Source organism: Protopterus annectens, chromosome 14.part0 (assembly GCF_019279795.1).
Source record: "Protopterus annectens isolate FY-2018-M chromosome 14.part0, PAN1.0, whole genome shotgun sequence".
NCBI classification, from domain to species: Eukaryota; Metazoa; Chordata; order Ceratodontiformes; family Protopteridae; genus Protopterus; species Protopterus annectens.
The window spans coordinates 365,350,090-365,375,911 of NC_056748.1; the positions used below are offsets into that span (position 1 = coordinate 365,350,090).

The window sequence follows — 25,822 nt, forward strand, 5'->3', positions numbered from 1 at the left end:
GGTAATAAGAAATTAATCCCTGGGATCACTTCTGTGGTTCTGCTTGACAGGGGCACAGGAAAATAATTTTCTTGAGTGGCAAAAGCCAGGGTACCTTTTTGGCTAGGCTTGTATAGGCCCTAAGGCCAATAGTCTAGTACCTACCAATGAACCTATCCCATGGACCGTCCGTTTGGAACATCTTGATCAATACCTGTGTCCCAGAGGGAAGGTTTTCTTGTGGCATAACAGGATCTTTTGAACGTAATTTGAATGGTTGCATTTCTGATCGACTTTGACACAATTCAGAAATATCTTTTAACCATTGTTGATGCTGTGCAATTTCTAATAATGTTCTGGTTGTACTAACAGTAGGATTGAATGGCAATTTAACAGGGATTTTCCTGACTGTCATAACTTCAAAAGGTGAGATCTCTGTTTTACTGTGTGGAATTGCTCTGACACCCAGCAGGATTCCAGGGAAATGTTTTACCCAATTTACGCCTTTTTCCAAGCAGGCTTTCTTAAGAGTCCTGTTCATTCTTTTAATTATCCCATTAGACTGGGGATGGTAAGGAACATGAAATCTTTGGTGGATACTAAGCAAATCACGCAAAGCTTTCATTAGTTTACTGACAAATTGTGGCCCATTATCGGATTCGATAACTCGTGGCCATCCCCAATGAAAAAAAAGTTTTTCCATAAGGCTTCTGCTGTAGCCTTAGCTGTCATTGTTTTTGTAGGAATTGCTTCTACCCATTTTGAAAAAACATCAACTATCACTAGAAGATACCTGTACCCACCTTTAGCTGGGGGTAATGGACCTGCAAAGTCAATTTGGATGGCATACCAAGGTTCATCCGCTGGAGATACCCTTCGTAACTGTGTTTTTTTCAATTGAGCATTAACCTGTAAACATATTAAGCATTCAGCATGCACTAAATTGCAGATTTTCTTTAACTGTGGATGCCAATACTTGTTTTTTTTTACAATGGGCCATAACTTTTGTGTACCCAAATGTCCCAATACCTGATGATTAAATTTCACTAACTGTTGTGCCTGTTAGTACAGTATATAAGGAAGACTAGAACAGTCTTCAAAACATTTTGCATAATATTGTCCTGGACTTTCTCCTACCAGAGTAAATTTTTCTAAATCTTCCTGCAGTCCAAACTTAGTTTGGATCTGCAGCAAATCATGTTGTAAATTCTGAACTGAAAATGTCTGGATGGCATGTACTGCAGTGGTTTTATCTGGTACACTAGAAAGATGTTCTGTAGGATACAACTGCATTTCTTTTTTTGCTGCCGCCTTTTTGCCATCTGATCAGCTTAGTTATTTAACTGAAAAATTTAATTTGTAGCTTTTTGATGAGCTTTTAGCTTTAAGATACTGTAGCAACCCACAAGGGACTAACTACGAACCAAATTCCAAACAGTCTGCAACACAGAAGCATGCTTGAGTGGTTTGCCCATGTTATCAGCAAACCCTCTCCTTGCCCATGTAGACATGTGCAGCCGCAGAGAATTAACTAGGTATGCACTGTCTGAAAAATTACTGATAGGTAGAAAATGCTGTAATACATAAAAAACTGCTTCCAGTTCAGCTGCTGAGCAGACATGTGTCCTGGTAACTGAATCAGTCGGCTGTCCCATAGAAGGGCTTTCTGGTACTGCTGCAAATCCAGTCCGATACTGTCCACTGTCCCAAAATCTAGCACCGTCAACAAAGACGGATGGCCTGTCTTCCTGAAAATCAAGAGACAGAATGGGCTTTTCTGGATTTTAAATGTGCCTAATGCATTTGTGTTATTTTTCTTTATATCCCATGAAATTAGATAAGTAATAGATATCTCCTGCCTTTATTGTAACTTGCTTGACACTAAATAATGCCAACCATTTTGCAAACACTGCTTGCTTGACGTCATCAATCAGTTTATTTAGCAGAGTCTCATTTACCAAAGCTTGTATGGCATAATGCGGTGTCTGTACTACAACGTCTTTGGAAAAAGCTGTTAGGTATTCAAGTTTGTTTTAAACCCCAGTAAATGGCCAAAAGTTGCTGAATGCACGGGTGATATCCCCTCTTAACATGTGTCATCTTCCTACTGAAAATGTAATGGGGCATAAAGTCTTTTCCATTTTATAATCAGAGCCCTGAGGCTACGCCTGTAAAAGCACAACAGAGAGTATGTTGGGTCCAGCTGCTGCCTGTAACACAAAGGGACGTGTTAAACTTGGAGCTACTAATTTTGTAACCTTGGCCAATGCTGCTGTTAAATCACAAAAAGCCGTACTTTCCTTTGGTCCCCACTCCAGAAAGGATAATTCTTTCTGACTAGAAAGCATATCATACAGAGGAACTGCCATGCTGGCATAATCCTCTATGAATTCCCGATTATAATTCGTGATACCTAGAAATTTGTGCAAATCCGGAATGGTAACCAGTTTATCCATTTGTAAAATTTCCTGCACCCTCTCCGAACACAGAGTATGCCCAGAAGGATGTAAAATAGTACCTAGAAATTTTACTTCATATGACATGAATTGTACCTTTTCATTATTAACTTTAAACCCTGCCTCCTGCAGTGTTTGAAGGACCTGTGTCACTTTAGCTAAATGCTGTTGTTTTGTTTCAGACTGTATTAGTATGTCATCAATGTAATGCAGAACAGAATCATCAGATTCTAGAACTTGTAGTATTTGTCCAAAAATTTGTAGAAATATAACCGGACTGTTTTGAAACCCTTGTGGTAACCACATCATGACATACTGTTCATTTTGAAAAGTAAAGGTAAACCTTTTCCAATCTTTTTTCTGCAGTGGTACTGCAAAAAGCAAAAACAAACATTAGCTAAGTCTATGACCGTAAACCACTGACTTTGTGGTTTTATTCTTGCTGCTAGCTCTGGGACCCCTGGAATCAGATGAGCTCGGGAAGTCGTGAATTGGTTTACTTTTCGTAAATCAATAACCAGTCGGTAAGTGCCATCTTTCTTTTTAACTGGCCACATGGGTGAATTTGTAGGGCTATTTCCCTTTTGAATTATTCCCACATCAAGCCATCGTTGTATGCAATTTTGCATGTCTGTCTCTGCTTCCTTTGGGATCGGACACTGTTTTTGAAAAGGTGGAATAAAATCGTCATCACTACCTACAGAAACTGCTTCCTGTAGCTTCCCGCAGTCTGTGGGCCCTTGAGACCACAACGTAGGCAACTACTGTTTTTACCTTTAACCACACCATTTTCAGCAGGGCTGACGGTACGGCCCTTTTCAGAACTGTTTGATACATGTATTGCCTCAATCATACACAACATGGGACCTTGTCCTTGCTGTACAGTGCCATTAGAAAGGTCTATGATAATTCCCATTTTGGATAATATATCCATTCCCAAGATTGTGGAAGTGCAAGAATTATGCATCAAAAATACCCCTTTCACTGGTTCCCCTTGATGGGAGAATTGTACTTGTACAGGTTTACTACCTATGGCTAGACATCCAGAGCCATTAAAACCTGAAATACATGTACGTTTAGACAAGTCAGGAGGCAAATGCCTACCTGTCACTGAGACAGCCACTCCTGTATCTAGAAGAACATCTTCCCACAGGTTCTCCTCTACCCAAATGTTAAGTGGTTGTCCATCTTTCCCTTTCTTGAAGTTAGTCAAGAATGAAACTTGGGTAAAGGGGTCACACCCCTATAGTAGATCTACTTTCCACCCCGAATCATCTGTGGTATTGGACTGTAAAGGACATAATTGCAGTGTTTCCTCGACCTATTTACAGTCAATATAAGAAGATCAATTAAGTTCACAGTGCAAGGCTATTCGCTGCTGATAATTAGGATTTATTGGACCCTCAGGAACAAAGTCAGAAGGAACAGTTGTACCTGTGTGCTAACAATATTACCTTGTACAATGACACTAGGTGTCACACCATCCCTTTGTTGTACTGGGAATACTGACTGTTGAGTGTTTGTGGTATATAGTACCCTCTGTCACATATTGTTGTGAAGTGAACTGCTGTGTTTGTACTTTTGGTTGCATTACCTGTCTCTGTTGTGGCACACATGGCTTATTAAAATTTTTTACGGTAAGAAACTTGCTCTTTGCTTCTTGTTTTTGGCACCATTTGCGATAATATTTACAATTATTTTTAGTATGATCTACCAGTTTACAAGAATAACAAATGGGCTGTCTCTTTGGAGGACCCTCTATAGACTGAGTAACTTGAGAAGTTAATTGAGTGGCTGGGGGAGCTGATGCTGCCCGTTGCTGCCCCTGTATAACTTGCCCTTGACATGATTGTCCTACTACCTGCTGTGGGACTTGTTGTCCCCGATTGACCATCTCCCACGCCCCCTTTCCCTTACTTTACTAACAATGGGTGCAGAACGGGGAGTATAAATTTTTTGCTTATGAATAGCATTATCTTTACACATAATACGTGCTTGCAGCAATTTATCTACTAACTCTGTGAGTGTATTTGAAGATTCTTTATAAATAAGTTTGATATCCCCTGGGACACCTTTCAAATGGTCCAAAAAGGAGCATGTAACAGCTTTTTGAAAACTGACATCTTTTATATCTTTTTCATCACTGCCATTAACTAGCATATATGCCAGCTGATGATGTTCTGTTTGTTTTTTCAAAGAATCACAGACTGTCATTTGAAACTGATCTACAAGTGTTGGTGAGAGAGATTGCCCCCTAGTGTATGCTAACAATACTGCTGTCATTTTTAGGTGTTTAGTTTGTATTGGATATTGCTTTTGCTGAATATAAGCCATGAAAGGCTGAGGAATAAAATTCCAGAAACAACGTTCAAGTGTATCATTCCATACAGTGCCTACAGTGTTAAGAACCCAAGCTTTATATGTAATCATGTTATTAAAAATACCCTTCTGTTTAGTCCACTTAGGGAGAGTTTCTAACATCCTAGACAGATGATAAACTTCAGCAGAAAAACCTGCTGAGGCTATGATAGGACTGGTAACAGCAGTTTCTAGTGCTTTAGCTTGATATTTTTTTAACAGGGTTTGTAATCTTAAAATATCTTGATTAGCTAAGTCTGCTGCTCTAGCAGCCTTAGATTCCTGTGTCTCTAACTGAGCTCGTAATGTGTCTATCTCCTTCCTTGCAACAGTTGCGCCATGCTGTGTGTCAGCCAGTTGCTTGTCATATTTTTCTTGAAAACTGACAATTTTACTCATTAACCCTTTTATCATACCAGTAGCTTTACTGCCTTGTTCAATAACAGTTTGTGTAAAGGTCTTAATTTTAGTCTGTGAGACTTTTAAAAACTCAGAAAAAATTTTTGTACATTTAGCGGTGTCAGCATGCAGTTTACCAGACGCATTCCATTTATTACAGTACGTCTGAAAATGACCCATAAGATCTTGCTTGTTACTAACTTTAGCAATCCAATCTTTAAACTTCTGCAAATTAGACTGTAAAGTACAAGCTTTGACATTTGCATCACCCTCTAACAAATCTTTTGCAACAGGATATACAGAAACAGGAACCATTGTCTGCGCTTTAGGCATTACCTCATCCTAGTTGCTTTTCAGATTTTGTACAATATGTTTATGACAAGGCATGCAAAAATCAACATTTAAATCATTGCAAATAGCACATTTTTGTACATTCTGTGGCACTTTTGCTTTACGTACATACCAATTAAAGGTAGCAATCCATTTGCATAATGCTGGATTGCCAGTTTTACCTAGTAAAGACTTAGAGGTGCTAACATGCTGATCATACCATGTATTTAAATAATTTTACACATCTACATAAGATTCAGACGCATCAACAGTAATAGACTTAGTGCACTTCTTGGCATGTTCATGAATTGCATTTATTGTTAAAAGAAAAACAGAAGAAAATATTTACCACAGATGTTTAGGACAAGGTGGTCAGTCTTGACACGGAGATCAGATGTGGAAGAATTCTCTGCTTTTACTAGATGCTGGTGAGACAAATTTTCGGCAGTGGAAAACTTGGACTCCATATATCACCGTCTGAAGAAGAATTACTGTACCTGTACTGCCCTGTACTGCACTGCAGTGTTTGTCCTCCAGTCAATGGAGGAAGTTTTAGGAAGAGAAGAATTGATTCTAAGAAGGTCTGTGCTGGAATGTCGTACTGTGAGAGGCACCTCTTTAGGTCACCCCCCGGTTGTTTGGAATGGACTGGTATCGCCACTGGTAAAGTGGTACTACACTATTTAGGTAGGCTGTACCTTTACTCAATGAAGACACTGAGACAGTTCTGCTGTTACGACATTCATTTACTGCACACAAGGTTTACATCTAGCTTAACAATGAAAGGTATATACATCAAAACGTACTTCAGCTTAGAATAATCAAAGTCTCTCATACAAAAGAAAAAGTCCCAATTCTTTATAGTGTCTTTTCTGCCGGCATCAGCAGTTTTGAGAATATGCCAGAATAATAAGTCTTTCCTTTCAAGCTGGTCTGCTGACAGTTTGTTTTCCATATCTTAAATATTTTGTTCCTAAAGAACTCCTTTCATCCTTGGCCCATCTTGCGTATCATAGTGACAAGATACAGCTGCATACAAGAGTTCGTCTTGACCTGCTTGTAGATAATAAATTCCACAAGCTGCATAGTTTATAAGAGATAAAATATTTTACTTCTGATTCTTATTAACAATGAATGCCAATCTATATGTTTTTGCCAAGTTAGTTAACTGCGTGCACTGTAGACATTGAAATGCATTACATTTATTTTACATTTTCAGAAAAAATCCAATGAAGTCCATTTTAACCTGTTCTATACTGTCACACTTCGTGTTTCACTGTTGCAGTCATCACAGTTGGGTAGATTCCCAAAGCTGAGGAAATGGGTGGAGGCAGTCAAGGAAGCTAGGGCTAGCATGCCCTGCAAGACAGCAGAGGCAAAACCTGCCCTGGATTTAGAAAAGAGAGGCAGGTGGTAATGTTTGGTAAAGGTGTGAACAGATGTCCCCGTGGCAGCCTCCAGGATGTCCCTGGTGGGGACCCCTCTGAGGAATGCTGGAGAGGTGGAGGCTGCTCTGGTGGAGTGGGTCATAACCCCCTTGGGAGAGGTTTGGCATGCTGCTTGTAGCAGAAATGGATGGAGTGTGCTATCCATTTGGAAATGGTTTGCTTGGAGATGCCTTTGCCCTCTGCCCCTGAAGCAAAGCTAACCAGCAGTTGATCAGATTTTCTGAAGGGCTTAGTCCTGTCCAGATAGTATCTGTGCTGTCTGTGCACATCTAGAGTGTGCAGAATAGTTCCCCCCTTGTTTTGAGGGTTAGGAAAGAAGGTGGGCAAATGGATGGACTGGTTGAGAGCCACACTGGATACCACCTTGGGCATGAAGGATGGATTAGTTGTGAGGGATACTCTGTCTGCATGGAAGATGATGAAGGGTTCCACTGCCATGAGTGCTTGCAGCTAAAAGACTCTTCTGGCTGAAGTGATGGCCAAGAGGAAGACTGTCTTTCAGGAGAGAAAATTTAGCTCTGCAGAAGAAGCTGGTTTGAATGGAGGCAGGGTGAGCTTCTCCAAGACAAAGTTAAGGTCCCAAGCTGGTGTTGGTGCCCTTCTGTGGGGCATCAAGTTGTTAGCCCCTCTGAGGAACTGCTTGATCAGAGGGTGTGAAAAAAGAGGCTGCTCAGTGGGAAAATGAGCAGAAATAGCAGATGCGTGAATTTGTATAGAGGAGAAAGACAGACCACTGTGTAGTAGGTCAGCTAAGTGGGATGGAGGGATGGGCCGTATTGGCTTTCTTAGCCTGGATCCAAGTGCAAAACCTTTTCCATTTATCTGCACTTTATGGTGGTAGGGCATCTGGCCTCTCGGATAACATCCAGAACCCGTTTACTGAGGAGGACAGATTGGTCAGGGGTCTAGTTATAAGCCAAGCTGCCAAACTGAATGTCAGCAACTGGGGGTGCATGAATTCCCATCTTCTCTGGGTTAGGAGGTTGGGAACCTGAGGAAGGTTCCACGGGGTCAGTGGGGACAGGCTGTGCAGCAAGGGGTGCCAGTGCTGTCTGGGCCAGTCTGGAATTATGAGAATGGTCCTTGGTTTTTCCTCACTTATTTTGATCAGAAGCTTGGGAATGAAAGCTTGGAGAGGAAAGGCATAGACAGAGAGGTTTACCCAGGGGAAGGACAGCACATCTAATTTCCATGCCATGCAGTGATGCTACCTGGTGCAGAATTTGTTGAGCTGATGGTTGGTGTGGGAGACAGAGGTCGATCTCCGAGGTTCCCCATTTCTGAGTTATTAGTAAGAAGGGGTTTCTGTTGAGCTGCCACTTGTGGGGGTCCAACAGTTTCTGTTTAATTGGTCTGCCAGGGGAGTTGAGAGAGCCTGGCAGGCATTGTGCTAACAGGTGTAGATGCATGGAAGAGGCTGTGAACCAAAGGGTCATGGCCAACCTGCAAAGCGGGTAGGAGTGAATCCCTCCCTGCTTGTTGATGTACCACATCACTGTGGTGTCTGTTTTGATCAGAAGAACCCCTGGAGAGAGACAGTACAGTTGTGTACACTTACCATAAATGTAGATGTTTGAGTGTACTCACTGTTGCAGTCATCACATTTGGGTTATCCCTGCCAGGGTAGCCCTCAGTCGGCCCGAATACCAGAGGCTTAGTATTTCTGTGTCAGTTGCTGTCGCTTGAGGACTGACGTCAGGTCATCAGTAGTATAAAGTAAGACAGCCAACATCATTACATCAGTTTTTCTTGCCCTGTCAGGAGCCCCCAAGTGGGAGCTAGGATATGGTGGAAGACCTCCGCCAGTAGAAACTTAATACCAAAATGTTCCTTGTTAGGAGAGAGAGAGAGAGAAAAGAGGGATGGAGGGAGGGGGAACCAGGACTGCAACAGTGAATACACTGGAACATCTATGGTACGTGTACACATCTGTACTATGTTCTTCGCGTTTCACTGTTGCAGTCATCACATTTGGGTTGATTCCCAAAGCTGAAGAAAAGGATGGAGGCAGTCACGAAGACTGGGGGCTGGCTAGGATGCCTTGCAAGACTGCAGTGGCAAAGCCTGCCCTGGATTTGGAGAAGATAGGCAGGTGGTAATGCTTGGTGAAGGTATGAATAGATGTCCATGTTGCAGCCTCCAGGGTGTCCCTGGTGGGGACTCTTCTGAGGAAAGCTGTAGAAGTGGAGGTTGCTCTGGTAGAGTGTGTTCTGACCCCCCCCCCCCTTAGGGGGAGGTTTCCCATGTTGCTTGTAGCAGAAATGGATGCAGTGTGCTATCCATTTGGAAATGGTTTGTTTGGATATGGCTTTGTCCTCTGCTCCTGCAGCAAAGCTGACTAACTGATCAATCTTTCTAAATGATTTAATTATGTCTAGATGGAATCTGAGCTGTCTGTGCACATCTAGAGAGTGCAGTATCCTTTCCCCCTTCTTTTGCGGGTTAGGAAAAAATGGTTGGCAAATGAATGGATTGGTCAAGAGCCACACTGGACACCACTTTTGGCATGCAGTATGGGTTAGTCCTGAGGGAGACCCTGTCAGCATGGAAAATGATGAAGGGCTCCACAGCCATTAGTGCTTGTAGCTCAGACACTCTTCTTGCTGAAGTGATGGCCAGAAGCAAGGCCGTCTTCCATGAGAGAAACTTTAGCTCTGCTGAAGCTGCTGGTTCAAAGGTGGGGGGGGGAGCTTTTCCAACACAAAGTTTAGGTCCCAAACTGGGGTAGGTGCTCTTCTGGGTGACCTCAAGTTGCTTGCCCCTCTTAGGAACTGTTTGATAAGAGGGTATGAGAAAAGGGGTTGCTCTGTGCTGAAATGAGCAGAGATAGCAGAGGCATGAATTTTAATAGAGGAAAAGGATAGACCACTGTATAGTAGGTCAGCTAGGTAATCCAGGATGAGGGGTAGGGAGGGCTGTGCCGTATCAACTCCATTAGCCTGGATCCAGGTGCAGAACCTTTTCCATTTGTCAGCATAAGACTTTCTAGTGCTAGGGCATCTGGCCTCACTTATAACATCTAGAACTGGTTTACTGAGATTGGCAGCTTGTACAGTGGTCAGGGAATAAGCCAGGCTGCCAAATTGAGGGTCTGCAATTGGTGATGCATGAATTATCTTTCCCTCTGGGTCAGGAGTGTTGGGATCTGAGGGAGATGTCATGGTGGCAGAGGTGACAGGCTGCACAGCAGTGGGTACCAGTGGTGGCATGGCCAGTCTGGGGCAATCAGGATTGTCCTTGTTTTTTTCTCCCTTATTTTGAACAGTACCCTGGCAATGAGAGTTAGTGAGGGGAAATGTATAGACTGAGAGGTTGACTCACTGGAAGGATAGAGCATCCACTTTCCAGGTCCTGCAGTGAGGCTCTCTGGTGCAGAACTTGCTGAGCTGATGGTTGGAGTGGGAAGTAAAAAGGTTGACCTTCGGGGCGCCTCATTTCTGAGTTATAAGGGTGAAGGTTCTTTGGTCTAGCTTCCCTCGTGTGGTTCCGGAAGACTTCTGCTTAAGCTGCCTGCCAGACAGTTTACACAGCCTGGCAGGAATTGTGCTAACAGGTGTAGTTGCATGGCTGAGACTGTGTGCCAAAGGGTCATGACGAGGCTGCACAGAAGGTAGGAGTGAGTCCCTCCCTGCTTGTTGATATACCACATCACAGTGGTGTTGTCTGTTTTGATCAGTAGAGGCCCTGGGGAGAGAAGGGGTCTGAAAGCTGTCAATGTATGCTGGACAGCTAACATCTCTTTTTGGTTGATGTGCAGATATATTTGATGTGGGCTCCTTTGGCCCTGTATGCACCTGCAATACAGGTGTGCACCCCAGGCATAGTCTGATGCATCTGTGGTGAGGGTCTATGCTGCGTGGATTTGTGAAAATGGTAGTCCCTTGTTGTGGTAGCATGCTGATGCCCACCAAAGAAAATCTTTCCTTAGACAAGGTATCATTGGTATAAGAGTTTCCAGGTCTTCAGAGTGTTGACACCAAAGGCTTTTTAGGTACCACTGAAGTTTCCTCATATGCAGTCTGGCATATGGAATGAGTAGAATGCAAGAAGCCATGAACCCCAGAGCTTGCAGGATTTTCCTTGCAGATAACTGGGGTCTGGTGGCTAGTTGAGAGAAATAGGCTGTCAGATAAGTTTGCTTTTCTGGTGTAAGGAATGCCATATGGGATGCTGTGTCCAGGCTTGTTCCCAGGAATATAACTTTTTGGGTGGGTTCCAGTTTGGATTTCTTTTCACTGATAGTGTACCCTAGGGAGGTCAGTCGGTCCTTTACAAGGCCAGGTGCTTGCGCAGCTTTTTCTGTCTGCCTGAATTAGGCAGGCCTCTAACAATGGGTAAATTTGAATATTTCTTTACCTGCAAAAAGCAATGGTGGGAGTCAGACATTTTGTGAAAACTCTGGGAGCAGTAGATAAGCCAAAGGGAAGCACAGAGAACTGAAAGGGGAGTGATCCTGCCCTGAAATGTAGATATTTCCTGTATGATTCCCTGAGTGGGATGTGTAGGTAGGCCTCTTTTAGGTCTAGGGTAGCAAGCCAAGCATCCTTGGAGAGCATAGGTAATAGATGTTGGAGGGTGAACATTTTGAATTTTGGTATCACCAGGAAGGTGTTTAGAATGGATAGATCAAAGATGGTGCACCAGGTGCCCTCTTTTCTGGGTACCAGGAAGAGCCTGGAGTAGAAACCTTGGCCTATCTGTTCTGCAGGAACATGCTCTATTGCCCTCAGAGAGCAGGGAAAGGACTTGCTTTTTGGCCTCTGCCCACTGGTTTGGGGCAAGATCTGGGAACCCTTTTGGGGTTGGTAGAGTGTGGAAAGAAAATATGTATCCCTGGGACACTATGTTGAGGACTCAGTGGTCGTTGGTAATGGTGGCCCAGGTGCTTGCATGGAAGGAAAGTTTTCCTCCCAGGGGCAAGTGCAGGTTGGCAGAGGGAGGGGGTGGAAGTGTAGAGTCATTGTGAGTTCTTACCATGAGGGGGTGGCTTTGCACTCCCTGGTTTAGAAGTGGAGGTACTCTATTGCTTTGATCTCTGCATTCCATGTGGCTGTTGTCTGGGGGGGGTCTGCTTTCCCGGGGTCTTGGCTGAACTAACCTGGAGGGGGCAGGAAAGGACCAGTGCTTGGAAGGGCGATGCCTACTGAACCTGAGTGGCTGGACCTGCAGGAAATCCTTAACTGTCTGCATAGATTTAGCTTTTTCTTCCATCTTTTTAAGATCTCCTCTACCTTGGTGCCAAATAAGTTGTCTTTGTGCAAGGGTGCATCCAATAGTTTAGACTGACATGGTCTGGCAAGGGCTGTTCCTTAAGCCAAGCATGCCTTCAAAGGACAGAACCGGTGACTGCTGCCTTGCAAGATGCTTCTAGGGCATCAAAATAACAGTGTAAGGTGTGCTTAATTACTTGATTTGCAGAATACATTAACTATTGTAACTCTATTTTCTGCATAAGCAGGAAAAGATGATATATTCTGTTTGAGGAGTTCCATGGTATGCTGCTGAAATTTTAGCATATGGAATTGACAATTTAGTGCTCTAATAGCAAGAGTAGCAGAGTACTTTTTTACCCCATTTGTCTAGTGCTCTGGAATCCCTATCTGAGGGAGTGGGATTCTTAGCAGAAGTTGCTTTAATTCCCTTATGTCCTTGGGAGATAACCTCATGGTCAGCAGTAGGATTTTTGAAAAGAAATTTGTGAGAGTCAGGGACTCTAAGGTCTTCCACCATTTTAAGCATTTGAGACTGAGGAAAGGAAGCAGGTGCCTGATATGGAGTCATCAGTTTTTGGGTGTGGTTCATACCCTGGGCCTTAGAAACTCGGTACTTTTCAAAAGAACAGTAGATGCAAAAGAAGTCGTCGGTTTGTGTTGAGAATCGGTAGTGCAAAGTACTTCCTCAGAAGCCGGTGCCTGCTTAGCGGCTCCGGACCCATCCAAGGTAGAGACAACCGCAGGATCCTCAGTCAATGAGTTTTGCGGCATAGCGGGCTCCGAAAAGGTGCTGGTAGCAGCCTGCGAATCCACAGAAGCAGGCATCAGAGTCTGAAAAGCGCCTCACTGAGGACCGGAGAACTGACGACTAGCTTAATGGAAGCGTTGTTGGTAGGTTTGGACCTGTGTGGTCTGTCTCTGTCTTTATCCTTACGTTTTTTCAGAAGATCTGCTGTCAGATGGCTTACTGAAGCCATATTGGAAATAGAGGACTGAGAGTGAAAAATCTAGCTACAATAAAGGCCCCATGATGTATAGTTCTGGCTTTGAACAAAGCACAAAAGCGACAGCGGGGAACATCGTGGTCTGGGCCTAAGCGAGTGATGCAGTAAGAATGAAAGTCTTGGTGTAGTATTTGCCTTTCCACAGGCGAGACAATTAACTTTTTCTGATATTGGTTAGAGCAAGAAAAAGGATCCCCAATGGGGTACTTAGCTTTAGAAGACTTCAACTTCAATTCGGAAAACAAAAACTCAGGTAGCGGCCAACCAGCACTCGTGCTAACTACTATTGCTTCGGGCTCCTCGGCAAAAAAGATTGATGCAATGGCATCGGCTGCCTTACTTTACACTACTGACTACCTGATATCAGTCCTGATGCGACAGCAACCGATGTAGAAATACTAAACCTCTGGTATTCGGGCCGACTGAGGGCTACCCTGGCAGGGATAAACCAAATGTGATGACTGCAACAGTGAAACACGAAGAATATGGGGTATAAAAGCTATCGAGGCCTGCTGCACAGCCATCATCTCTTTTAGAGTGATGTGCAGGGGGAGTTGATGGGGGTTCCATTGGCACTGTATGCATCTGCTGTCAAGGTATGCACCCCAAGCTTAGTCTGATGCATCTGTGGTGAGGGTCTGGGTGGTGGGGTGTGGGGAGAAGGGCAGTCCCTTGTTGTGGGAGCAGCCTGTTGCCCACCAAAGAAATTCCTCCCTCAGGCAAGGAATAATAGGTAAAAGAGTTTCCAGATCTTGAGAATGCTGACACCAAAGGCGCTTTAGGTACCATTGAAGTTTCCTCATATGCAATCTGGCATATGGAATAAGGAGTATGCAAGATGCCATAAACCCCAGGGCTTGCAGGATTTTCCTTGCAAAAAGCTGGGGCCTGGTGGCCAGTTGAGAGAAGTAAGCTGATAGGAAACTTTGTTTCTCTGGTGTTAGGCATTCCATCTGGGATGCTGTGTCCAGACTTGCTCCCAGGAAGATTATCCTCTTGGTGGGTATCTGTTTGGATTTCTTTTCATTGACTGTGTACCCTAAGGAGGTTAGTATGTCCTTTACAAAGGCCAGGTCTTTGAGCAGCTTTACCTGGCTTCTGCCTGAATAAGCGTCGTCTAAGTAGGGATAAATTTAAATATTTCTTTGTCTGCAAAAAGCAATGGTCGTAGCCAGGCATTTTGAGAAAACTCTGGGAGCAGTAGATAAGCCAAAGTGAAGTGCAGAGAACTGAAAGTGCTGAGATTCTGCCCTGAAGCGAAGATATTTTCTGCAGGACTCCCTGATGGGAATATGGAGGTGGGCTCTTTTAGGTCCAGGGTGACTAGCCAAGCGTCCTTGGGCAACATGGGTAGCAGTTGCTAGAGGGTGAGCATTTTGAATTTTGGGATCACCAGGAAGGTGTTTAGAATGGACAGATCGAGGATGGGGGGGAGGGGCAGGTGCCCTCTTTTCTGGGTACCAGAAAAAGTCTAGAGTTGAAGCCTTGGCCTATCTGCTCTGCAGGAACATGTTCTACTGCTTCCAAGGAGAGCAGGGTATGGATTTGCTTTTGAGCCTCTGCCCATTGATTTGGTGGTAGATCTGGGAACCCTTTGGGGGTTGGAAGGGTGTGGAAGGAGAATTTGTACCCCTCAGACGCAATGTTCAGAACCCATTGGTCCTTGGTAATGGTGGCCCAGGTTCTTGAGTGAAAGGAGAGTCTTCCTCCTAGGGATATGTGATGGTGGGCAGAGGCGAGGTAGGGAGGGGGTGAGTCATTGTGAGTTTTTGCCATAAGGTGGGTGCTTAGAACTCCCTGGTTTTGAAGTGGAGGCAGTCAACTGCTTAGATCTCTGCATCCCATGGGACTGCTGTCTTAGAGGTCTGTTTCCACAGGGCATAGGCTGGCCCCTGTTTACTAGGTGCAGGAAAGGAAAAGTGCTAGGAAGGAAAATGCCTGCTGAACCTAGGGGGCTGTACCTGTAAGAAATCTTTAACAGTCTGCATAGATTTTGCTTTTTCTTCCATCTTTTTAACACCTCTTCTGCTTTAGTACCAAATAAGTTATCTTTGTGCAAGGATGCATCCAACAGTTTTGATTTGACATGGTCTGGCAGGTGTTGCTCCTTAAGCCATGCATGTCTTCTAATGACAGATCCAGTGACTGCTGCCCTGCAAGAAGCTTCTAGGGCATTAAAACCACAGTGCAAAGTGTGTTTAGTTACTTGACCAGCAGAGTGCATTAATTCCTGTAAATCTTTGGATTCTGCCCATGCAGGAAAGGAGGTATTTTTTTGTTTAAGGGGTTCCAAGGTATGTTGCTGATATTTAAGCATATGGAACTGACAATTGAGTGCCCTGATAGCAAGATTAGCTGAGGTGTATACGTTTTTACCCCATATGTCCAGTACTCTGGATTCCGTGTCTGAGGGAGTGGTATTCTTAGCTGAAGTAGCTTTAACCCCTTTTGGGCCTCGAGTAATGACCTCAGGGTCCGCTGTTGGGTTTTTAAAGAGATATTTGTGAGAGTAGTGTAATACCTGTCTGGCTTTCTGGGAGCAGGAGGGAGGGCATCTGGAGTCAAGCTGGATTCAAGGAAGACATCATCTATCATATCTAGGAATGGGGGGATGGCTAAGGACCTGTGCTGTGGAAGGTCCAGGAACTCTCTGAGTCTCTTTTTAGACTGTGGCTAGTCTTGACTCTCCCATTTGAAATGTTCCCTTAAAGTATGCAGGGTTTCCCCAAAGGATAAATTCTCTGGGGGAGAGGCTGAAAGAATAGATTCCTCTGCATCAGAATCCTCATATGTAGAGAGGGGCTGCATGCCTTCATAGTCAGATGCATCAGATTCATCTGACTCTTGTTCAGACAAAACTTCTGGAGACAGATCTCTTTCTTTTTGAGGGAGTGGCTTGGCTTCCGCTAACTAGCATGATAAGGTCCTCTGCCATTCTAAGCATTTGTGACTGAGGCAAGGGAGAAGGTGCCAAAGAATGTCTGGAAGGTGGTTTGACCCCTGGGCCTAAGGAACTAGGTTGGTTTAGAAAGAATGGTAGCCATGAAAGAAGGCGTCAGTTTATGTCTGGATTTGGTGTTGCAAAGGACTTCCTCAGAAGCCGGTACCTGCACAGAGACGACCACAGGATCCTTAGATGAAGAACAGTTCTGTGGCATACCGGACTCTGAAAGGGTATGGGTAGAGGCCTGTGAATTAACTGAAGTGGGCATCAGGGGGTGCAAAAACACCTCACTGAATTCCGGAGGACTGACGACCAGCTTGGCAGTAGCGTCATCGGAAGGTGTAGTCCTGTGCGGTCCGTCTCTATCTTTACGTTTTTTCAGAAGGTCTGCTGTTGAATGGCTTACGGAAGCCATATCAGAATTCGAGGACTATAAACGGAAATATCTGGCTACAATAACGGCCCGGCAACGAATAGTTCTGGCATTAAACAAAGCACAAAACCAACAACAAGGGACGTCGTGGTCTGGGCCTAGACAAGTGACACAGTAGGAATGGAAGTCCTGGTGTGGTATCTGCTTTCCACAGGCGAGACAATTATTAACTTTTTCTGACATCGGTTAGTGCAAGAAAAAAGGATCCCCAACGGGGTACTTACCTTCTTGAAGGCTTCAACTTCAATTCGGAAATGAAACTCGGGTAGCGGCCAACCGGCACGCATGCGAACTGCTTCAAGCTCCACAGCAAGAAAGACTGGTGTAATGGCATTGGCTGCCTTCCTTTATACCCCTGACAACCTGACGTCAGTCTTCAAGTGACAGCAACCAATGCAGAAATACTAAGTCTTTGGTATTCAGGCTGGCCGAGGAGTACCCCAGCAGGGATAACCCAAATGTAATGACTGCAACCGTGAAACACGAAGAACATCACTGGTTTCACAGAGAGGGTGCTGGAGGACATAGCTTGGACAGTCAGCTGAGGACTCAACTCTACAGCTCTGCCAATGGGAAGTCTTACTGGGGACTTGGGGAGACAGAGACAGAGAGAGAAACACAGACCCCAGACCGAGTGTGCCCCTGTGTGTTCTTAAGGGAAATTATGCTTGATGCACAGAGCTGCATTTGGAAATACTACTTGTATCTATGTTTACAAGTGAAAGTGCCTCTTCAGTGTCAGTGGTGAGGATTCAGGCTCCTTGATTACTGGCCCAGAAAGGGGGCATCACAATGATCACTAATTTCTTTCTAGCTGATATGCTTCTTCTTTAGTTCTTTGGACTACCCCCAGTATTCTCAACTGAAATAAATTCCATCCAAAGCAAAGTATGATGCATTTACTGCCAGACTCTTAACTGGTTTTCAGCAAGTGAATGAAAGCTCTGGGTAGTCTACCACCTCTCCAGTTTATTATATTAATTCTCATTTTATGAGAGGAATCAGTAGTAGTATACATGTTTTAGGAGCCGTCAGTGTGGGTTCCAGATGTTTTTGGGAACCTCTGAAGCTTCCACATGTACAATACTGGATAAAGAAACACCATGATAAAGAAAGACATGAAAGCTAAAGCCTAAGGTAAACACCTTGTTGTTCAGTGAGACATTTGGGAGAGTAGACAGGAAAAAAAAAGATGTCTCATTTGGCTGATACTGTCTTGGGGCACAGAAACCCTGAAAGCTCTAGGTGGCTGTTAGAAACTTCTGCTATGCTGGAAGGATATTTGTTTTAGATTACGGACATCAGAGAGATTCCCCCCAAGGTCTGGAGGCACTGAACAGTGGAGATAATGGCCTTCTGCAGCTCTTTTATACAAATCTGACATTTTTCCAGGTAAAGGTGACTGAAGACTCTCTCTGGTCTTAGAACAGTAGAGACCAAAGACATATACTTGTTGAAGACATTTAAGCACAACACATAAGACAAATGGAAAGCACCCTACACTGATCGACTACATTACAGTGACCATGAAACAGTGGAACACCACTTTGCAATTAAGCCATGATAAAGGACAAATTATTATCCCAGGGATAAAAATGCAAAGGGGGATATTCCACGATGACTGTCTGTCACCGCTGTTCTTCTGCCTTGCCCTTAACCCATTAAGCTATCTACTTAACAGCTTAGGCCATGGCTATAATTTGGCTCCTAGACAACAACAAAGTGTAAAGACTTCTCATCTTCTCTTTGTCGATAATTTAAAACTGTATATCTCATCAAATGAGGACCTGAAAGCACAGTTGCAAGTTGTCAAAACTTGTTCAGATGATATAAGAATGTCATTTGGTCTTGATAAATGTGAAAGGCAACTTTTAAAGCAGGAAAACTGCAGCACCATGAAAAAAATAAGTTATGTACTCACCATAACTTTCCATATGTGTTGTTCATCTCACCTTCATTCTTTACTGGCTGGGTTCGGTGCCGATCCTCAGTTCTGACTTGGCCATACACAAAAGCTTGAGGTCTTCCACTGGCTCGTGGCTGTATCCCTATCCCATCATGCCCTAGGAGAGTTCCTCAGATCTTGTTTGCTAATAATAACAGCTTCCAAATGGACTATTTGACACTTTATATACAATGAAGATGGTCAGAGAACATTATCTGCCCATTGTGACTGCTCTGTCCTCCAGAAGATAAATGGCGGGGGAAGGAGGGTAGGATGTAAGAATGAAGGCGAGATGAGCAATACACATGGAACATTATGGTGAGTACATAACTTCTTTATGTGATGTTCTATTTCAACTTCATTATTTACGGGTTGAGACAGCATTCCTAGCACCATATTTCTTGGGTGGCTCACTGGAGACTATTCTTCAGAACAGTGGAGCCAAATCCACTTTGTAATGAGTGATAAAGTTATGAGACCTTGCCCATGTTGCAGCAGCACAAATGGTATCAACTGGTAGTCTAGCGCAAAAAGCAGAAGAAGCTGCTATGGCTCTTGTAGAATGACCTTTGACTTTGCCTGGAAGATCTTTGTTGTTAGATTTGTATGTAAAGTTAATACAGTCTGATAGCCATTTTGAAAGTGTGACCTTGGATACAGGAGCACCTTTCTTAGCCTCTGAAAATGAAATAAATAATTGGTCAGATTTTCTAAAGTCCTTTGTTCTATGTAAGTAGAAACATAATTGTCTATGTACATCCAGTTGGTGAAGCATATATTCTGCCTTGTTGCCATACATGGGAAACAACACGGGTAGATCTATGACTGATTTAAATTAGACTCTGAACATTCTTTTGGTAAGAAGGATGGATTTGTTCGAAGGGACACTCTGTCTTTGTGGAAAAGCATGTAGGGGGGCTTTATTGATGATGCTTGCAGCTCTGAAACTCTTCTAGCAGAAGTGATGGCAATCAAAATGATTGTTTTTCATGTCAAGAATTTTAGTTCACAAGATGATGCAGGTCCAAAGGGGGGAAAAAATCAGGACAGAACAAAGTTTAGGTCCCATGGTGGTAGAGGTGTCTTAATGGGTGGTCTTAATAGAATACTGCCCTTCAGGAAGGCTTTGCATAGTCTGTGAGACATCAGATTTTGGGCTAAATCATTTATATGAAAATTGGATATCACTGCTAACGGGACTCAAATGGTAGCTGCAGTTGTGCCTTCATTAAATATTGTTGTTAGAAATTCAAGAATGGAAGCTATAGGAGCAGAAAAAGGATCAATGTGATTACTTAATGCCCAGGAAGAAAATCTTTTCCATTTGCTCATGTAAAGTTTTCTCGTTGAGGCCTTATGAGGCAAGATAAAGATATGTTTCACAGAAGGAGAAAGGTCAAGGAGCCTGGCTATATTTGGAATCGGAGTAGTCAAGCTGACAATTTGAGGATTTGAAGTGAGAGGTGGAGCATTCCCGAGGTATGAGTCAGAAGGCCTGGAACTGGGTCCAGAACCCACTGCTCCTCCTGGAGATGAGGCCAAAGGAAGGGGAACCAAATGTGACAAGGCCAGTATGGGGTGATGAGAATCAGCTTGCTTCCCAATGAGCTGGCTTTCTGAAGAAGTTTGTGTATCAAAGGAAAGGGAGGGAAGGCATAAAGGAGACCCGAGGGCCAATCGTGTACAAGTGCATACCTTGGTGACTCCCCCGGAGGGGGGATTAGGGCAAAATAGCTGCTGCATTTGGCATTCATGGATGGGGCAAAATGGTCGCAGCATGGTTGGCCCCATTTGCGCAAAATAATCTCCACTACTTCTTGTTTTAGTGACCACTCATGAGGCATCAGAATCGCTCTGCTGAGTTTGCCTGCTATCACGTCGGATTTCCCTGGGATGTGTGTTGCTATCAGAAAGCGTTGGGAGGAGGTTGCCCACTGCCATATTCTCAGGGTCTCTCGACAAAGGGGGAAGGATCTGGTTCCTCCCAGTTTGTTTATGTACCAAACAACTGACATGTTGTCCGACTGTATTGCAACAGTTCCCAGTGGAAGAGAGTCCTGAAGTGCCTGCAACATCAAAATCATCGCTCTCATCTCTGGGACATTAATGTGCAAATGGACCTTGTGATCTTGCCAAGTGCCTTGGACTGTCCTTCCCAGATAATGCCCCCCCCCCCCCCAATCTGGAAGGCCCAGATGTCACGTGAGTGGAGAGAAGCCACCAGCGAAGGTCTTTTTTGCAGGACTCTTATCAGAATTTGGTGAGACATGGGTAGTTACTGCAAAGACCACTGAGTGAACAGCAGCCACTGCAGGATTCTCATGTGCATGCGTGCTAATGGAACTAAATTTATCGCTGCTGCCATGGTTCCCAAGACTTGCAGAACTGTTTTTGCCTGTACTCTTGTCTTGGAAAGAAGGTTCAAAACTTGTTGTCTGAGAACTAGAACTCTTTCTGTAGGAAGTTTTACCATCATGTTTGCTGTGTCTAGATCTGCCACTATAAAAATGATACACTGAGATGGCAACAAGGCAGATTTTTCATAATTTATCAAGATACCTAGGTGAGAGCAAAGAAATAATGTGGTGTCTCTTGCTTTTTGAGGCAGATGCTTGGTGGTGGCGGTTAGAAGCCGTTGTCTAGATACGGAAACACTCGGAATCCTAGACCTCTCAAGTGAGCAGTGACCACTGTCATACACTTGGTGAACACTCTGTAGTGAGACCAAAGGGCTCAAACCTGATAGTGACTGGCTCCCAGCTGAAAGAGGACTCCTGGATGGCCTGTCCATTTTTATGTGGTAGTACACATCCTGAAGGTCTATAGAGCACATCCAATTGTCTTTTACCAAAAAAGAAAATACTGACTGCAGTGTTATCATCCAGAACTTTGTTTTCTTACTAATCTGTTTAATCTGTTGAGATCCACAAAGGGTCTCCAGTCCCCTATTTTCTTTGGAACTAAAAAGAACCTTAAGTAAGTTCCGGATCCTATTTGGTCTGTGGTGACTGTTTGGATGACTCTTTTGTCTAGCAAATTTTGAATTTCTAGAGTTGCTTGTTCCCTTTGACTGGATGAAACGTCCTGGATGTTTTTTATGTTTGGGGACAGGGAAGGAAAAGGGTATAGAGTAGCCTCTGGATACGATACTTTGTACCCACTTGTCTTTTGTTATTTCTAGCCAGGCTTCTGGGTACAAAGATAAGTGACCCCCAACTGCCTCCAGAGATGGACAGATGGGCCTCCATTCAGGAGCGCTGAAAGGGCATACCTCGGAATGAATCTCTGTCACTCTAATTTAGAGGAACTCCTCTGCCACTTGGACGGCATCTCCCATTACTGCTTCCCTGTCTGGCCCTGGGGGAGGAGTCACCACGAGCGTCCTGAAAAGCTCTCTGGGATTTTCGGAACCACATCTTTCCCCCTTTTTGACCTTTTGGGTAAGGTCTAGAAGGTAAAAAAAAATGGACTCCTATGGCAGAGAGAGTTTTTCCTTCTTGTTTACACCTGGTGAGTGTGTCTAACTTTCAGTCTGAACAGTGACAAACCATTGAAGGGGGCATTAACAAAGGCAGACTTAAAAGGCTCCACAAAGTCATGCAAGCACATCCAAGAATGTCTCCTCAGGGAAATTCCTGAACCCGCTATCCTGTTCTGTCCATCTGCTGCATAAGAAATAAGCCTCATGGAGGAGTTAACAACAAAGTTTAAGATGGAGAGCTGGGAGGAAACCTTGTCTGAAACCCCCGCAGCTACTGAACCTTGTAGAGCATCTCCTAGCTCTTTCAGAAGATATCTCTGCAATCTTGTAAAATGAGTTAGGTAATTCAGCAATCTGAGGGCAAATGTCACTGAAGAGAACATGCACTTCCCGTATCTGTCCATCGTACGAGACGCCTTGTTCAGTGGATGGGCAGACGGGGATATCTCTGACCGTTCCTTTTTGGTGGCTGCCACCACCACCATAGCATCTACTGGGACACCCTTTGTAAGAAACTCCTTGTCCGAAGGTGCTGAAATAAACTTATTTGGCCTCCGAGGAACAAGTTCTACTGAGTCTGGAGACTCCCACACCTTCCGACTAACTACATTCATGTGACCGTCAATAGGCAGACACACCTAAGAGGCGGAAGGGCGGCACCCAAAAGCCTCCAGGTATGCAGACTCCTCCTCAGAAGGGTTGATGGACTTCCAGCCACCTCTCTGCTTTAGGATTTCTAGGATGTCCGTGAAGGAGACATCCTCAGAGGGTGACCGTGGGGACCCTTCCAATTCACTGAGGTCCGTATCTGAAGTGATGGACTCCTCTGGGGAGTCTAAATTCTTTCTCTTGCATAATCTTTTTCAAGGAACCTCTTCAGAAGGATATTCCTGAGAGGTTTCAAAAGAGAGGGCTTCACCCAATGGACCATCTGTTAACTGTCTGACCCAACTCTCCTCCCCGGACCCGATCGGAGAGAGTCAGCTCTCAGACCCGTCGAGTTCAGATGGAACTGAGGAAGTCAAAGCCGTAGTTGGGCCCGAAGATCCTGGTGCAGGTCTTGGGTCTGACAGTTACACTACAACCAATTCCAGACACTCCAGCTCAGAGGTCCTGGACTGGATCAGAGAAGGAATTGATGGAGGTGAGGTCGTCTTGGTCAGCTCCAAATCCCTCTGGGTTGGAGTCGACAGAAGTCTGGCCAGTGCCAGTGTCCTCAAAAGTCTCCGTACCACATGATCCACATCATCATCAAAGAGGCTTCTGGATGATCGAGAGGATGGAGTAGGAGATTTGACTCATTGGAGCAATGGAGATCTTAGGGTTGGAGAGACCAGTTCCAGTTCCGAGGACTGGCTCCATATCTAAAATTCCATCTGCACCAAAATTACAGCAGGAGCAGGGAAGGAATATTTTTCAGGTCCGACAGTCTTCGGATCCAAGGAAGACTCTTTTGCCAATTTCTTTGTCGGTTCTGACTAAGTGGAAGAAGTAGAAGATCTTTTTCCCGACTTCTCTGTTCCGGAAGATGGGGATTTTGATAATTTCGGAGTACTCTGACCCTCTTCAAGTTCTTCTGTGAATGGAGACTTCAGTAACCCTCTCGAAATTAGTTCATTCTTTCTTTCCAGCAACACTCTGCTACTGAATGCACAGCAAATGGCACATGATTCCTGCAGATGGACTGCACCAAGACAGTACACACAAACTGTGTGGCCATCAGTTAGAGACATTTTTTGATTACATTTAGTACACTTCTTGAACCCCGAAGGTTTGGATTCTCTAGGATCCGTAGACATCGTAATGTCAAAGTTTAGCAACAACAGAAAAAATTACTACTAATACTAAAGACCATTTTTTTTTTTTTTTTAGCAAACAACTAAGCAGAAGAACTTTACTAGAAATAAATTAAGGCAGTCTTTAAATAAAACCAATCTGCCTACTGAGAGGTAGCTCTCTAACTAAAACAAGTTTACCCTTTATGTTTAAGGGGATATATATATATATATATATATATATATAATGTATGTATGTATATATATATATATATATATATATATATATATATATATATATATATATATGAACTTTTTTAAAGGCTCTCTAACTTAAATGAGCCTATTTAAAAGGGAAAAGAAAGGGATGGGGAGAGATAAACTGGCCTAAAGAAGAAAAATGACAGGCAATCGCAACAACCAACCACAAAACGAACTAAGCTAAATACTATAAAAAAAATTATTTCAAGCTATTTTGAAGAAAAAATATAGACTTAGCCAGAGCCAAAATGGAGAACACACGATCTTGTTAGCAGCAAACGAGATCTGGGGAACTCTCCTAGGGCATGATGGGATAGGGATACAGACACAAGCCAGTGGAAGACCTCGAGCTTTTGTATTTGGCCAAGTCGGAACCGATGATTGGTTCCGAACTCAACCAGTAAAGAATGAAAGTGAGGTAGAACATCATCAGTTTGGGACAAGAATGCGATATAAAAGAACTTGAGCAAGGGGGAGTGTACAAATATTTGGAAATTGATGAAGGCTCAACAATAAAACATGAACAAATGCATATAAAACTTAGTAAGGAATACTTTAGGAGACTTAAATTAATCCTGAAAACAGCACTGACATCTAGGAACAAAATCCAAGCTATAAACCAATTTGCTCTTCCTGTCCTAACGTACAGTTTTGGAATGATTGACTGGCCCCAAAACGTGTTGGACAGATTAGATAGGAAAACAGGATGATTTATAAAAATCAGTGCATACCAAGATTATATATTCCCCATTCCAAAGGAGGGATGGGCCTCCTTGAAATTGATTACATGTATAGATATGCAATCCTGGGACTCCACACATCTGCTGAACTCACAAGACCCAAACGTAGTGAAAGTTTCGAAACATGAGGAGATTAAACCCAAGATGATGTTTCTGCTTAATCTAGCAGAAGCATATCTGTGTCAACCAGGAATGGAAATCAAAACAGAAGTAGACAGAAATCAGGCAGAAACTGAATGTGCCAAAAACAAAACAAAGAATATAAGGTGAAGGACCAGATGAGAAGGCAAGAAATGTGGAAAATGCATAAATATAGTTGCAAGTATAGAAAACGTCTGGAAGAACCTCATGTTGATCAGGAACGAATGCAGGAACAGTTAAGGAGAGGCAAATTCAAACCAACAGATGAACGGTTAATATTGGTGGCTCAAGATATTGGGCTGCGTACACACTGGTTTACAAAGCCCATTAAACATGTGGGAGAAACAGACAAATGTAGGTTTTGTAAAACCGAATTGGAAACAGTCGCACACCTCGTTGCTGGTTGTGACATACTAATGGCAGAAGGACTGTATACTGAAAGTTATAGTAATGTGGCACAATTGTTGCACTGGGGATTGTGCAAACATTATGGTATTGAAGTGGCTGAAAAACACTGGAAACATGAGCCGCAAAGCATCATAGAATATGATGAAGTTTACATCACGTGGGATCATCCATTACCAACAGTTCAAAAGACAGATGCTAGAAAACTGGATATAGTGGCCCATGAAAAGAAGACAAAAGTACCACTGGTCACAGAAATCGCCACACCCAACGACTACAATGTCTTGCATTGAGAGAGACACAAAGTCGTAAAATATCAGGATTTGCAGGCAGAAATGAGAGCAATGTGGAAGAAAGATACCCAGTAAGTCCCAATAGTAGGAAGAGGAATGGGTCTTATAAAAATGAATCTACAATCATATTTGGATACATTACCAATACTTGTAACATACTGCGGTGGTGGTGCTGCGGTAGCATTGTCGCCTCACAGTTAGACGTTGCCCATTCGAT

General features: G+C 43.7%; 1 protein-coding gene across 3 annotated transcripts in view; it reads right to left on the reverse strand.

Moving 5' to 3' along the window:
• FAM149B1 (family with sequence similarity 149 member B1) overlaps nt 1–25,822 on the reverse strand; it is a 1,523,608-nt gene that overhangs the window by 1,083,305 nt on the left and 414,481 nt on the right. The gene's annotated exons all lie outside the window — the stretch shown is intronic.